This window comes from Eurosta solidaginis, unplaced genomic scaffold, assembly GCF_040869045.1.
Source record: "Eurosta solidaginis isolate ZX-2024a unplaced genomic scaffold, ASM4086904v1 ctg00001086.1, whole genome shotgun sequence".
In the NCBI taxonomy this organism is placed as follows: Eukaryota; Metazoa; Arthropoda; class Insecta; order Diptera; family Tephritidae; genus Eurosta; species Eurosta solidaginis.
Genome location: NW_027136923.1, coordinates 338,556 through 349,528, shown reverse-complemented (window position 1 = coordinate 349,528; position 10,973 = coordinate 338,556). Strand labels below are relative to the sequence as shown.

Here is a 10,973-nt window from a genome sequence, read left to right as displayed (position 1 = left end):
GGCTCATGTATTTTTTCTTTAAAAATTTTTTATGAGCTGAGTATAATTTTAGAAACAAATTGAGGCAAGTGCAAATTGTTAATATTACCAACAAGATTTTGATAAATTATAATGCCTCACTATGGTCAACTACCTGAATGGAATTAATTACATTCGTATTAGGCTCTTCCACTTTGGATTCTTTACTTCCCATTTCAAAATAACAATTGCAAAAATTTTCTTTTATTTGTTTATTTATGGTGCCTTTTATGGGGGTGTTTGCGCCTTGCACTCACCGGCGTCACCCCAAACCGTCGACTCGTAGGTGTTTTTACACCCTCCCTCCCTCATGTAGGGGCGGAGTCTCCTCGCGGTGGCACCTGGTAACGCTTCAGCGGCTAATTCGAGCGGCGACCTCTTTTCTCACTCCCCTTAAAACCTTTTTCCCTTCTTCCTTTTCCTTTTTCTCTCTCCCTTCTCCTTAAATAGGCTGGATCAAGGTGTTATACGACCCGTGTCGAGGATCAGCCTGGCTGGGGGCCCATAAATAGCCCAGTCGTTAACGGAGTGCATCGAATACCGGGCGACCTTCGATGCTATTAAGCCTTACCCGGACATCGCGGATCTCTGTCCGGGTGGACCTTTCCCCTTCTCCGCTACTCGTGGGTTTATAGTATGGAGGACAAATTTTTAAAAAATTGTAAGGAGGGCGACTCTCCAAAGAAGAAGTCGTTAGGAGCTTGCTCCGCAAAGGCTACGGCTCAGCCGGGCCTAGAATTAGCTGAGAGAACTCCTCAGAGGTTCGCTGCTGCAGCGGCAGATAGGCAGAAAAGGGCCGAGAGTTTATCCGGTTCGAGCAGTCCGATGGCCAGTACCTCTCATGGAGAGGGTACTGACCGGGAGGTCATCAGTGCCACTACCGCCCCTCCCTTGAGCCCCACCAGCAAGCCCTCCACCCAGCCACAAGCGTCTGGTGGGTCAACTGCTGGGGGCCTCAGGGTGAGGGGAGAGGTCAGCTATAGGGCCGGGGGCCAATCTAGGCAGGAAAGGGCTGAGGTAAAATCCAAAGTCGGTACCTCTCGGGGAGGGGCCACCGATCGGGAGGCCCTTGGGGCGGCTGCCGCCCATCTCGTAGCCACCAGCACGGCTGCCACTCAGCGTCAAGCGTCTGGCGGGTTGGCTGCTGGGGGCTTCAGGGGTGTGGGGGGCCGGCTCCAGGGTCAAGGGAGTCAAAAAGCCCAGTCATCAGGACAAGCGCTGGGCTGCCCGGATCCTGCGTAGGAATACCTCCTCGCCGGTTAGGGAGGGGGAAGTTTCAACGGAGGACTGGGCGAAGGTTAAGCGTGATCTTGCTTGGGCGAAGCAAATATTGCCGGAGTTCAGGTCGGACTGGGTCGAGAGCGATGAAGCCTCGAAGCGCCAGCGGTCTTTAGATGAAACCAACCCTACGGCGCCGAAAAGGGCCAAGGTGCAGGGAGGCTGGACTCGGTCTTTCGCCGAAATAGCCAAGGATCGGCAGATCATTGGTGTTATGGACGAGAGCAGCGAAGATGGCAGGATCCCGAAACAGCAGTGGAAATGGATTGAGGCAGCGCTCGCTACTGTGGCCGTTAAGGTCAAAAAAGATAACCCTGGTCCGCCGCCTTCTTATACCGATGCGGGGTGGTTCCAGGGCAATATAAAACTAATTGCGTGTGACGACGCCAGGTCGGCGAAGCTTTATAAAGCCGCCGTTTCGCTGATAGGGGAGGTGTATCCGGGCGCGCGCCTCAAGGTAGTGGAGGCGTGTGACATCCCCTCACGACCAAGGGTGCGAGCCTGGGTTCTAGTGACGCCAACGGACCCCGATGATATCCTGGAACTGCTCCAGGAGTACAACCCGGGTCTACCGACCCAAAACTGGAAGGTGGTTAACGTGGAGAAGACTGAACAGGCCACGATGCAGATAGTCCTGCTGCTCGACAGCGCAAGCGTCGAAGCGTTGAAAAGGCGGGATTTCATGGTAAGCTACGGCTTCAAAAATATAAGCCTTAAGGTTTATAAGGCTGACGTCGAAGCCTTGGTAAACCTTGCATCTCGTACGGAGGTGGCTGAACTCCCCCCATTGAAGACGAGATGGTGGTAGACGAGGGCGAAGAAGCTGGTGGCTATGCTTCGGCAAGTTCGAGCGGAAGCTTGGCTCTCAGAGGGTTGTACTCTGAGGGTCAGCTTCTGGAGGATGGCGATTCCGACGCGACGCTCACGGAGGAGAGCACAATCTAGCAGTGATCCGGGTCCTCCAAATAAACCTGCATCACTGCAAAGCAGCATCAGCTGCACTCCTACTGCACCTGTCTTCAGGTGTGGTAGACATCGTTCTAGTCCAGGAGCCGTGGATCACTGGCAATATGATCTGTGGCCTGCGGACACCAGCGTGTGAGCTTTATAGCGCTCAGGAAAAGGGTAAGCCTCGCACATGTATATTTGCTAAGTCTACTCTTAATGTTTTTCTTCTACCCAACTATAGCGATGGGGATTTGACAGGGGTCAGCGTCGAGGGGCTAGGGAGGAGCTTTTAACTTGCCTCCTTCTACCTAGCGCACGATCACCAAAGCTCATTACCACCGGATAATTTCAAGGAGTTAGTGAGAGCGGCAAATCCACGAAACGACTTTATGTTGCTCGAAGGCGGCGCCAATGCTTATCACGCCCAGTGGGGCAGCAGAGATACAAATGACCGAGGTGAGTCTTTATTCAACTATCTGTTAGGCACTAACCTGAGTATATGTAATAGGGGAAATGATCCCACTTTTATTACGAGGAACCGCAAAGAGGTCCTTGACATAACACTGGTCACAGACTCTTTCAGTGACCTTATCGTTTCATGGAGGGTTCTAAAGGAGCACTCCTTTTCTGACCATAGATATATAAGTTTTTCTATATCGCAGGCGCACGCAAGTCCTAAGTATATACAAAATATTAGAAGAACTAACTGGGGCTACTATAAGAAGATTGTAGGTAAAAAGCTATCTGAGGAGGTAGGAGTCCCAGAAAGCGAGGAGGAGCTGGACGTGTTTGTAAACAATGTCAGTCAAAATTGCAGGAATGCTTTAGATAGGGCTTGCCCGGCTAAAAAGGTTTTGGAAACTCACAAACCACCATGATGGTCGTCTGATCTTGATAAACTTAGAAAGTCATGTAGGGCGGCCTTTAATAAAGCAAAGCATGATGGACATGAATCCTCATGGGCTGCTTATAAAGCGAAGATAAATATATATAAAAAAGCAATCCGGAATGGAAAGCGATCCTCCTGGAGGGATTTCTGCGGCAGGATTGAATCCGCATCGGCGGCCTCCCGGTTAAGGAAGGTGCTATCGAAATCTCCAACTCAGCTAAGTTACGTCCAAAAGCCGGATGGGCACTGGACGGACTCCAGCGCTAATGGATACGCACTTCCCAGCAGGAACGGGCGTGTCTTCAAGTATTTTCAGCGGAGGGTCACCTAATGATCAGCTGATAAGCGAACTCACAGATGATAAAAGGATAGATTGGGCTTTACAGACCTTCAAGCCCTACAAATCGCCGGGGCCGGATGGAATTTTTCCGGCTCAGCTCCAGTATACTGCCGAACTTATATGGCCCTGGATTAAAGGAATGTTTATAGGCTGTCTTAGGCAAAATTACGTACCAGTATCGTGGAGGGAAGTCAACGTGGTCTTTATCCCCAAGGCAGGGAAACCCTCCCACTCTAAACCAAATGATTATAGGCCTATAAGCTTATCTTCTTTTCTGCTTAAAGCGCTTGAAAGACTTCTAGAGGACCACATCAGGAGGAGGATTGAGCCTTCGCTTCTTTCGCAAACACAGCATGCCTATACTAAGGGCAGGTCAACTGACACGGCCTTGCACTCACTGATATCCGCTATCGAAAGGTCACTAGACCTCAAAGAATACAAATTGGTGGCATTTCTAGATATAGCGGGTCCTTTCAACAACGTTCTCCCTGAGTCCATCACCTCGGCGCTGACCGATCTGGGGGTGGACGCGTGCCAGGTGGAGTTTATATACAATCTGCTTACGCGTAGGCAGATTAGAACTGAGCTAGGTAGATGAGTGATCCGCAGACCGGTCGGCAGAGGCACTCCGCAGGGAGGTGTTCTCTTCCCGCTACTTTGGGTGTTTACCGTCAACCAACTACTCCGCCTCATGGAATCGGAAGGTCACCAAGTGATCGCGTATGCAGATGACATCTGCGTCACCATGCGGGGGAAATTTCCGCAAACTCTTTGCAACCTAATGGAATGGGCACTATCCAAAATCTCGCACTGGGACACAGCCACAGGCTTGGAAGTCAACCCGGACAAAACCGAGCTTGTCCTCTTCACGAGGAGGTATAAGGTGCCAAATCTAATACCGCCAAGAATTGGGGGTACGTTTTTAGCGTTTAGCGATCGAGTCAAGTATTTGGGAATAATTCTGGATAGGAAGCTATTATGGAGTGACCATATAGTGGAGCGATGCAAGAAGGCAGAAGCAGCGCTGTTCACCTGCAAGAGGGTAATTGGCACCTCCTGGGGATTTTCCCCCAAGGTGACATACTGGATTTATACAGCCATTGTGCGCCCGATTCTTCTTTATGGTGCCTTGGTCTGGTGGCCTGCACTAGCTAAAACTACCTATCTTAAGACGCTTCAAAAGGTGCAACGGAGAAGGTGGGAGCAGGCTTTTTTTCGCCGGATCTGGGTCTAGAGGTCTGTTTTCGCCTACCAAATCACTGCAGTGTTTACCAAGCGGAAATGCTGGCAATACACAGGGCTGTGAACCATCTCGGGTCTATGCCTAAGGATGGTAAACGGGTGTTTATTTTCTCTGACAGCCAGGCCGCATTAAAGGCCCTGGACTCATTCGTCGACAACGCAAAGTCGGTCACTGAATGCCGCAGATCTCTTAATGAGATGGCTCAGCACTTCAGTATCGGCCTTATATGGGTACCTGGGCACAGGGATATTGAAGGCAATTGCAGAGCAGACGAGCTGGCCAGAAGAGGCACCACCGACCATATCCTTCGGGGAAATGATTCGGTAGGCATACCCATAGCCACTTTCAGGCTTCGTGTGAGCACAAGCACTTTAAGAATCGCAAATGGACTATGGTCAGCCATATCTTCGTGTGAGACATCCAGGCAAACCTGGCCCTCATATGACAAGGGGCGCACAGAACCGCTTCTGATTTTAAACAAATCAGCTCTATCTTCCCTGATAAGGGTTCTAACAGGGCATTGCTTAATAGGCACGCACGGTGCTAGAATGGGGGTAGCGACCTTCGGCTATTGTCGCAGCTGCAGATGTACAGAAGAGGAAGAGAGCGTCCAGCACCTTCTCTGTCACTGTCTAGCGCTTAGTAGGCGTAGGATGGCTATCCTCGGTAAACCTTTTCTACATGACCTGGCTGAGGTCTCTTACTATGAAGTAAAGGCTCTGGAAAAATTTATAATTTCCACGAGGTGGTTTGACCCGCTTTAGGCAGGGTAGGGGTCCTTTTTTGAGACCGTACAGGGTATTACAATGGGCCCATTGGTGGCCTAAGGAGGGAGCTTGTTACCATAGTGTTCAGCTCAGCCCTTGCAACCTAACCTAACCTATGCTTTATACTGAGATGGGTTGGTTCGTCCCCTGAATTTAACTTCGAACCTCCACATTTCTTCACCTGTGGTTAGTATTGGTACTATTACATTTTCTAAGGTGGGTTCCGTAGGCATGTCAATCAGTTTCCACCATTTCTTAAGCCAAACTAATGAATTCTCCGCTTCTTGTAATTTCCTTAATGATACAAGACCTTTCTCAAAACTCTTACTCTCGTACTCTAAATTATCAAAGGGGCGGTTGATGATAGAAAAAACTGTTTTTTTTTTTTTTGTATGCCTTTGATTTTTCTTATCTCGTGTTTCAAACGAATTTTTTCCTCCGTCTTTGTAGTTAAATTAATTTTCTGACACAAGATCGTTACTGCTTTTCTAAGGCTGAATCTTTTCTTCCCCTCTTTCTTTTGCTCCTAGTAGGCTTGGGAATCTTAGGTTCCTCTACCTTTGGTTTTATTCTGGGCCTATATTCCTCTATTGTAATTGCCTTAGGGCCCCGTTTTATTTTCTCTGCAGATTCTATTCCTACCGCCTCTTTTTCTTCTAATATTACTAACTTGTTTTCTTCTTCTATTAATCTACCACAATTCAAGAATATTGTGTCAAATTCCTCCTGATTACTAATGATGGTCATTTAAAAAAAATGTTCTTTAATTTATTGGCAAAAATCTACTTTTTGCCCTTAAACTTGCAGCCGTTAGGTATTAAAAATACTTAAATAAAAAATAACTTAACTAATGACAAATTTTTTCTTAGCTGGTCCTCGTTCTCTGGCTTCTTATGCCACGATCTTGTTTTATTCCACTCCGTTTTTTGCGGTTTCTCAGTTGTCTGCGATGTCTTTAGCTCTATTCACAGTTTTCAACTCTTATTAACTCCTCTTATAACTCCTTGTTTGCAAGATCCTGTTTTCCTGTCCTCCGTTATGCGTATTTTTGGGGTTTCATAGATGTCTGCGATGTCTTGCTCGCAGTTTTCAGTCCTTATTGGTTCTGCCTATTCATACCTTCATATTTTCACGGCTTTCGCGTAGCGTTTACGTCTAGGAGTCTTGTGTTACATGAATTTTCGCTGCTTTGCGCGAGCTTCCCTTACGTCATCGTAGTTGTTACGGTTTTTTACCGTTTCACTGAAGTTTTCATTCCACTTTTAATACTAGAATGTTTGCCTATATTTCAAGCAGCAGAAGAAGGATTTATAATGAATCTGCCGGTTTAATTCAGCAGCTCAAGATTGGCAGGATTGCCCTTTTAATACTAGGATATCTGCCTATATTTCAAGCAGCTGACGAAGGATTTATTATGAGTGTGCCGGTTTAATTCAGCAGCTCAAAACTGGCAGGATCGCCATGTAATAAAATAAGGTAAAGTAAGTTTCGAGTGATGCCGTTATTCGGCATCAAGAAAATAAATGAATGCCTTTATTAAAATATTTTCGTTCTATTTATACTGAAATATTACAAACAAATTCTTATATATTATTTATTTACTATGTTGCTTATTTACTTTGATTCTAAGCCTAACAAGAGCATGTAGCCAAACGTGCGCATGCACATTCACACACACATGCATATAGTTGCGAAGCGTGAGAACTTGCTGATGCACCCGAATACGCAAGCTCAGCAACAATTTTAGTTGGTTGAATTTTGTTTACGTTATCAGTGAGCAGCCCAAAAGCCACGCGTGCTAAGTGTTTTGTAATTATACATGTATGTATGAATGCATTTATTCTGGCTACATTACAGGAGCTCCACTAAGAGTAGTTCCTTTCTTCTATGAAATACTTATTTATGTGTTATTGTTTTTAAGGTACTCTTTGATCATTCATCTAATATTATGGTCTCGACCTAGTATCTTCGAAGCTCAGGAAGATTATACTTAGGGATTCTGCTCTATGAGGACCCCGATAGATGTGAATGGAAGCTGGTCGAAAAGCATTACGGAATCTTTTACGGGTCTATTGGACTATCATTATCTAGATATTCCTGTGTTAAGAAAGCCACCTCCCTGTTGGTTTCATTAACTTTTTTAAGTCCTTCAATTCTCCGGGTCTCAACAACATAATGTCAGCAGGCCACTGAGCCGAAAAACGATCACGGTGGAGTGAAGGACACATTTGGGACGTCCATGTTGTAAATAAGGTCGCCGATAATGTCAGGTTTCGCGAGACGAAAAAACTGGAGAGGCAGTTCTATTCGTCCTCCACCAGCCAAATAACCTCCGTGTAATTCTCAGCCTTATCTTCCTCCCCTTTCCCCTCTCGAATACTCACAGAGAAACAATGTATATGCTCGGTTTATATTTTTATTGTGTTACGAATATATTAAAAACATGCTTTATTTTTATTAAAATTTTTATTTTAAACAGAATTAAGTTCCGCATCTTCAGTAACCGCAACACAATCACCACCACTGACATCTACCCCTTCTACACCGCAGCCCTCGTCCAACCCACCGTCGCCACTACTAGGCTCGTCTGCGATCGAACCTGAAAAAAAAATATTGTAAGTGTTCACACGAAAGTCAATGAGATATTTGAGGCGGTGTCAGTGGAAATAACTAATTACATGAAAAAAAGTGAAGAAAACGAAAACAAATTCATGAAAATTGAGGAAGAGAAGGCCAACGCATTGAAAGAAATAGGCCAAGACAATAAAGAACTCAAAAACGGCATATTAGCATTTTTAAATAAAAAAATTGAATATCACATACATTTCTGAATATTAATGTCATCAACATACAGCACAAAAAAATAATAAATAAAATATGTACGTACTAAAATAATTGCATAGTCATCGTCTTATTTGTTCCGCAGATGGATCATTGTCGCCCATCACAACATTAACCGCGGTCTTTCATAACTTCCTCCTACTTCTTGGAACCTCTCCAGCTACAAGTCATTTATTTTATCGTTCATTTCATTTAAGAAGTTATGAATGACGCAGTATGCCCTAATGATAATAGCTGTTGTACCAATTCTTTTGTCTAAACCTTTTCCAATTCGACGGAATCGTCCTTTTAGCTGGCCAAAGCCATTTTCAGACACCCTTCTACATTTTTAAAGATTATAATTAAAAAGCTTTTGCGTTTCAGTTAGCGCCATGGAAAAAGAGTACGGCTTCATCAGAGAGGAGGAAAATCGGAACGCAGAGTCTCCAATGATGCCTATTGGCATATTTACGGCACTTATTTCCTTTTTACTTGCGGCCAGTAGTTCATTTTCTTCCATTACTTTCTTCATTAAAGAGGCATTATAAATATGTGAGAGAACCGATGTTCACATATAAAAAACGATATCTAAATTTAAATATAACATAATTAGCACCAATTCATGGCAAGAACTATAGCATAATGTACCTACCTGTAATCCACTACAGCTAATAATATAATGGAATACCATTCTTAGTAGTTGTAATAATTGACTGCATCTTCTGGATTTGGTTTTATTTCGATGTGACACCCATCTGGGTAAAAATGGTTATTCCCGCAACCCGTTTCGAAAGTGGTATCGCAGTTCGCCAATTTGTGTCCGACTTCTGCAAATTTTTTAGGAAGCTGCAGAGGGTTTCGAAGCTGGTACGATGCATGCGGAAGTGTGTCTTAAAAAAATTGTCGTCGTTGCAGTCACAAGTGACTTCCTAGAAAGATGAGGGCCGTCCCTATAATAAAAAGAATTACCTATAGCGGGACAGTGTGTTATAAACTATTAGCAGACCTGGCAGACGTTGTTCTGCCCTAAATTTGGCCCATCTGCATTTTTTAATAAGCTTTTTCCGTCTAACTCTGCCCTCCCCGACCCCTCTTCATTTTTTCCTGATCCTTTTATTCAGTCCTCCTTCCGTCTTTTTCGCTTCATCTATCTCCATATTGGTCTCTTTCTATTTCCTTCTCAGTATCCCTCTACTTCTCCCTTTTCTCTTCTCTCACCTTCTTCTCATTCTTCTTCATCCCTCATTGCCTGTCCCAGAGGGTGGTATGTATTTTGTTCCAGTCCCAGTCCCAGTCCCACTCCGAGTCTCAGTCCCGTTCCTCGTTCTAATCCCAGTTCCAGTCCGTCTCTGGTTAACTTCCCGGAAAAAAGGATCGTAAATACTAATATAGGCAAATTTATATACCAAATTTCCAAATTTTTAATTTTTTCTAAAAAAAAATCATAACTCAAGAATGGCTAAACCGATTTGGGATTTCAAAATCAACTAACCATCACCTCTCCTTCCTGTATCTTTCCTAAAAATTTCATGGCAATCTTTCTATCCGTTCTCGAGTTATGGAGTGACAATCAAAATGTACACTTCTTTTTATATTATAAACTATAAATTGACTTACCAATTTCCAGAGGGATCGCCGAGAGGCTTTCGTTGCCATTAACCCGTAAAAGTACATCTTCTGTCGTCTCAGATGCTGCAAAATTAAAAAATTCTTCTCCTTTCGTTTTCTTTGCAAAGCAAAGGCGTAGGGTCGTAACTTGCTTGCAACGATTGAAAAGCTTGCATACTTGCAGTATATGCAAAGAATATTTCTTTTAAATAATTATTTTCCTGCATTGTACCATTTCTTTTCTAAACCAATTAAATATTATTATTTTGACATTTCATCCCTCATACTAATCAAGGAGATACTTCTGTGTGAAAGCAAAAAATTTACGATTTCCTTAGAAGGTGAAATGAGATCATTAAGTTCTGTGTGAAAACAGTATAAGCATTCGTTGAAATTTGAAGCCTCTAGCTCTCAAAATGGGGTAGTAATTACGAAAAGTTTCTTATCTGAACAATCGGTTGTGGGGGATATATACTATATATAGACCGATCTCATCCATTTTTTTTCAGACAAAAATATGTGCACTTCCTGCCAAATATTCTCTGTGTAGCCACTGACCATCCGTTTAAATGTGGGCTAATGTGAGAAGGCGACAACCTGGCTAGGTCAGTCTGACATACTCGTTTAAGGGCTAGTTGAATGTTTTCAACGGCTACGTCTATCCACCATAAGGTGCGGCTGCAATCGGGCGTTTGTCTTGGATCAGGCGGCTCGCTATATAAACGTAAATAATATTTTCATCCCCGATAAGTGGTATGTGCGCCACGTCAAACCACACTCCAATTAAAAACTCAATAAAGGGTTGTGTAGCGCAATCCTCTCAAAGGGTTGCCAGCGCAATATATAGGATTTCCAACCCAACTGTCAACCTCACCTACCCGCGGTGAATCCTGTTTGATTAACAGACAATGCTCTGGCGACCCCAAGCTCCTCATGGAACTAGAGGGGGGGGAAGGAGGGATGGCCTGAAAGTTTAATGTGGTCATATAAATCGTTTCCGAGATGGTCGGGCTAGTACCTTAATAGCGATCCGGATCTATATCCGGAAAAGGACCATTAACA

General features: G+C 44.4%; 1 pseudogene; it reads right to left on the bottom strand.

Annotated features, from left to right (window-relative positions):
* Positions 1 to 7,954: 7,954 nt before the first annotated feature.
* LOC137235809 (methionine--tRNA ligase, mitochondrial-like) overlaps positions 7,955 to 10,973 on the bottom strand; it is an 81,882-nt pseudogene continuing 78,863 nt past the window's right edge.